The sequence below is a fragment of the Cyprinodon variegatus genome, unplaced genomic scaffold (genome assembly GCF_000732505.1).
Source record: "Cyprinodon variegatus isolate N-32 unplaced genomic scaffold, C_variegatus-1.0 Scaffold1503, whole genome shotgun sequence".
In the NCBI taxonomy this organism is placed as follows: domain Eukaryota; kingdom Metazoa; phylum Chordata; class Actinopteri; order Cyprinodontiformes; family Cyprinodontidae; genus Cyprinodon; species Cyprinodon variegatus.
Window position 1 is genome coordinate 44,102 of NW_015151956.1, and position 5,921 is coordinate 50,022.

Consider the following 5,921-nt stretch of genomic DNA (forward strand, 5'->3'; position numbering starts at 1 on the left):
ACAAACTGTACTGGAACATACATATCAGAATGTCAAAAAATAATTGTAAAGTTTAAACAATGTCTTTCTCCAACATTCCACGTAATTTAGCAAACTAACTTAGGCTTCATTATGATGTTTGTGTAGTTCTTATCTTGATAGCTGTTGATATATTCTTTGAGGAAGAATTAGTATCCTTTCACACATTTGTTGGTGGGAAAATTTGCCACTGCTTCGGCATCAGCAAAACACAGTGCTGGCAAATTAAGTAAGGATGAGGAAAAGGACCGGAGGAGGAGAGACATTTTCCAGAGTAAATCCGGAAGTGCCCCAGCCCTTTCAGACGCAGCTTCTGGTTGCCGTGAAAAAGGTAGCCAGGACATCTCCATTTAGCTCTGCGGCTCTCATGTAGCAGTGCCTAATGCAGCTTCTAATGGCTTCTCGGCAAACAGCAATTGGGTCTCGCTGTTGTTTCTTAGGCAGTTAGATTAATGTTACCAGAGCTGGATCAGCTCTCTCTCTGCTGCAGCAGGCGGTTTAATGAAATACTGCATTCAACTTGAATTACAGGAAAAAGAAAAAAAAAAACCACTACGATCAGCTCCTTTGTCATGATCACAGCCCCGGTAGCTTCTGTTATTACTCACTTCATTCACCTGCCGTTCCCTTCCTGCTCTCTAATTATCATTTATCCTATTCACCTGCTTCCTCTGCTATATATATACTGTTCAGCCCAGCTATCTGGGCCAGATCATTATTTGTGTATTTCGTAGTGTATTCATTTATTCTTGTTTTCTCACTTTATTCTGGTTATGTTATTGTGTCAGTTATTCATGTTTCTTTAATGAGAGTTAAGTTCCTGGTCCATGTCCTGACTCTTGGAAGCCAGTGGAGTGAGAGGGTTTGGTGAGTGTCTCCTGTCTCTGACTTGCCTTGAAAACTGGGTCCAACTATCCTGATTATGACATCTCTCTGAATTGTAGTCTAAATCAGTTTTACAAGCACAGATCTCTCTGGAGGGATTTAGTCACTACTTAGTGTAGCTTTCAGCTGAGAAGCTCTCAGACTACCCTTATGCAGCCGAGGGGCCACAGGGGCCACGGTCTGAGGGTTGTGCCCTCAGAGGGGAGTCGTTACATCATCAAGATTTGATCCCAACACTGGGTTGTCTTTTAGCCTCCTTTAGCCCATTTTATGAGCTAAAGGAAACAATCTGTTGTATTTTTGTCTCTGTCTGCAAACAGTATCAGACAAAGACAGTAGGGGGTGTGGCCTTTGGTCCAGCAGAGAGAAATGTCCCAATGCTGCTGACAACCAGTTCAAAATGTTGGGGGTAACAAACAGACAGATGGCAATGGCTATAGTACTAACTCTCGCTTTTGTAACCCTTGCCATTGAAGGTTGCTGATGACAAATCAGAGTAAAAAAAAGGCCTTGGAAGCAAAAAGAGCTCAGCCTGCCTAGCAAGTAGAGTGTGATCTGACCCTTCCTGTCAAGAACAACAAGATAATTATAACAACTTTCTTTCTCGGAATCAGTTTTCCTAATATTCACCAGTAGCAATTTGGTAGGTCTGTGCCTGGAGAAATCAACCCCTGTTCCTTGGTTTTCTCCATGCTGATCAAGATGTGGTTCTTCTGACACCAGTAAAGTCCTGTGTCTGCTGTATGTACTCATCCTCATCTGTAATAAGGCCAACTATACATTCAGCCGAGAACATTCTCAGAATTTACTGATTTGCAGACCAGCCAATCAGAGACAGAGCCCTCTGTCCTCACATGCTGCAGGTGGTAACTGAGGTAGTCAAGTATTCAGTGGGACAGACGCTTGCAGCTGCTGAGGTCTTTCAGATGTGTAGTCTCAAGCCACTTTAGTAGATTACTAATATTCAACTTTAGTAAAATCCCTTGAGCCATATCCCTGACTTTGGCTTAAGGCTGACATAAAAACTCTGTGGCAGCCCTACAAAGCAACCTCTATGTTCTTGTAAAAATAGTTTGTTAGATGACAATTAGGTATTTCCCTTTGAATGTGTACCTAGTTATAAAATGAAAAAGTAGAACAAAAATAAATAAAATAACAAATATATATATATATATATATATATATATATATATATATATGTCATTATAACAATAGCAAAAAAAAAAAAAAAAAAAGGCTGCTCAACCAGTTGAGCTAATTCAAATAATGCCACACCTGGAATACCGCATTGTTCACATTATTACGCAGACAATTTACATCATTACGTCCTGATGTCACAGTACCTGCTCTGTGTGAATATAAAAGCTTCTTTGGAAAACTTGCAACAGTCATAACCATAGACTAGAGAGAGCAAACAGATATAATCTCAAACAGATATAATCTCCTGGAGTGAATTTTATTTATTTTGAAGACATCATTTGTAAGTAACTCATATTTAACTAATATCACTCTCTATATGTTCTAAATATTTTTCTTTCTGAGGTAGCAATGATTTCCTTCATCTTCTTTTAGTCAGATTTTTTTGTTAGCACAGCGGTTCACTGTTCAGTCTGGTACCTCTAAAAAGGCCCCAGTTCTTCTTATTTGTATTTAAGGGCTCTGTACACATATTTCAGATTCCTTTGAGTGTTCAGAATTTTATTTTTGTTCTTAATGTTGTGTGGTGAGAATTTTGCATTTGTGGTCTTTTGTGTGATCTTTTTTGTGTGCTGTATGATGGACTGGTGACCTGTCCAAGTTCGACCCCATCTCTCGCCCAGTGACCACAAGTGATTTGCAACTACCCCCTTCCACCCCACTGGACAGAGTTACATGAATACAGTATTAATGTTAATGTCAGCCTAGTGGTTAGGGAATAGGGCTTTGAATCCTGAGGTTGTGAGTTTGATACCCCACTACCACAGACTGCTACTCTGGGTCCCTGAGCAAGACCCTTAACCCCACACTGCTCCCTGGGCGCCGCACAATGGCAGCCCACTGCTCCCCAAGGGGATGGGTTCAATGCAGAGAATGGATTTCATTGCTCTGTACTTGTGACAGTGGAATGACAATAAAGTTTAATTCTATTCTAAAAGGTGTTAAGTTAATGTCTTTTTAGATGTTAAAGAAGTCAAAAGCATGATAAAAGAAAACAACCTTGTCTAGAAATTACATCAGATTTTTGTTATTATTTATAAAGTTATAATGGGTATGGACATGGGCTGAGAAATATAAAGATATAATAAAATAAAATGAAATATTGACACTTGACTGTCTAAATCAAGAATGAATGAAAAAGCTGAGAGAGAGAAACTGTAAAAAAGGAAATAATGAAGAAAATCTCCACCAGTGGTGATGAGGATAAGTTTGATATCATTTCCAACTGTCGGGATAGAGTGACTTATTTTATAAATTCAGAGTTATGTAAAGTATATTTAAATGCAATTATTTTATTATTTAAAAGAAAATTACTGAACATATATCTTTATTTCAAATAGGAAAGAGAAATCCAGCAACCATGAAGAGAATATCGACGGTCATGATTCTTTTTGCGGGTAAGTTTCCACTTATAAATATATAAATATATGTATTGAATTTTAATTGTAAGAAAATGCTTTAAAGGGATCCACAACTAGTTGAATATGTTGGCCTTAATATGTTTTAGATTTCCTTTTTACTTAAAATTAGCTGTTTTCGATACATAAAATCTCATAATTTCTTCTAAAATAAATTATATATCACTTTTTTTCTATCATAAACCATAATTTTCAAACATGGAGGTTGTCAATTATTTTACCTACATATTTCATGCTGGGTTGACGATGTGGATAGGTGTTACTGGAGTAAAACCTACAGAGTAAACAGAGGAAGGCTAACATTACCCAAGTTGTTTTTTATTGTATTACTTTTTAATGGTGTAAATTTACACAATGCAATACTGCAATGCAGCTACAAAGTTTTCATAAGAAATTATACATGTACATATCTGTTAAATAAAAAAATGTGATTGGCTTGCGCTCTTTAAATAGCTATATATGGAGAGCTACGGCATTTAGCAGAAGCTAACATGAACTCAAAATCAAATCAAAAGACAATAAATGACTAACAATAAATGCCTATTTTAAAGTGACAGTGATGCATCTTTCATTGTCAGTAATGGTACATTCACCTGTACAATGCACATGTACAATCTCCTACTGTTAGCCTCCAGTGTGCGGCATTACCACTGCCTGTGTATCTCGCCATTGTCTCCTGCTGTTCTTTTTTGAGCTCCGGAATGCTGGCTCACCTCTCTGTCCAGGTCGTCCTTCACTTAAGCCAGGCATACACTGTACAATTTTTTTCAGTCGTTGCATACAGCTGCAGAGTTCACAGCTCACGATGCATGTCTGACCCAACGCTATGATCTGTTCCACCCATTTCACCCGCACCCCTGCTATGCTTTTGTGTTTTCATCTGAGAGGAAGAAGAAGAGTCCTTCTTTGCGCATGCACACTGAGTGATTTGACCACAACAGTCGACTGAAAATCAAACATGTTTGATTTTCTCCCGACCTCACTATTCCTGATTGGAAGGTGGTCGTGAGAGGCTGATCACCCCTCGTGACCCCCTGTACACCACTCAATGCACGATGCACGGTCAGGCTGAAACTAGGACCAATGGAAAAATTCTTGCATGACTGGAAAGTCAGCCCAGAAGGGGCAAAAAATCGCACAGTGTAAGCCTGGCTTTAATTAGAATAGTTTCAGGTCAGACAGAAGTACATCTGAAATTGACCATCATTGAAACACAATTCCTTGAGAAGGTGGTGGTAGTCTTGAAACTGCTTTATAAAAATCAGGTTTTCTAAAATAAAATAAAGCACAATGACTCCCTCCGTTAATCCAAGTCCGCCATGTTGACGTGGGATTGGCAAACGCAGACTTGATAGACCTTGTTGTCCACTGTACAAATTATTGTTCCTCACCAAACGAATTGATGGTGAAATGTTAGGTATGAAGCTGCAGCACAAAATTGTGATTTTATTAAAGATTTTTGCGTTCTTCATGAACACATTACCTTAACACTATATTTCAAAATCTCTCATGAAATGCTTGGATTCAGAAGATTACCAAAAAGAGCTTCTTGAAGCAAATGGAGCGCTTTTGGTCCTCCTAATTTAAATGACCTTTTGTCATTTGTAAATTGCAACCAAATTTTATGGGGTCTTGTAAATATAGGGTAATGAAGCTTGCACAAAAGGACATAGCGTAGTTAAGTTACCCAGAATGAATGAAATCATAAAAAACATGTCAACTAAACTTGACAACAGACAATTAAAAAAAGCAATATTAAATTGAAAATGTTAGATCTACTGTAATGTATTTAAACTGATAGTAAATATTTCTCAAGTAACATAATGATTCCCTTTAATCACTAATATGTAAAAAATATTTCTTAAAACAGCTATAGGAATACAACAAATGCAGTGGTCCAGTTCGACCACAGCTGCTCAAACAACTGCAACAGCTGCCCCGACAACTACCACAGCAGCGCCAACAACCACAAAAGCTGCACCCACAACTACAACAGCTGTTCCCACAACTATAACAGCTGCTCCCACAACTACCACAGCTGCTCCAACCACCACCACTTCCGCTCCAACAACCACATCAGCTGCTCCCACAAGTACCACAGTTGCTCCAACAACTACAACAGCTGCACCCACAACTACAACAGCTGGACTGACCACGACCACAGCAGCTCCAACAACCACAACAGCTGCCCCCACAACTACCACAGCTGCTCCAACAACTACAACAGCTGCACCCACAACTACAACAGCTGGACTGACTACGACCACAGCAGCTCCAACAACCACAACAGCTGCCCCAACAACTACCACAGCTGCTCCAACAACCACAACAGCTGCACCCACAACTACAACAGCTGGACTGACTACGACCACAGCAGCTCCAACAACCACAACAGCTGCCCCA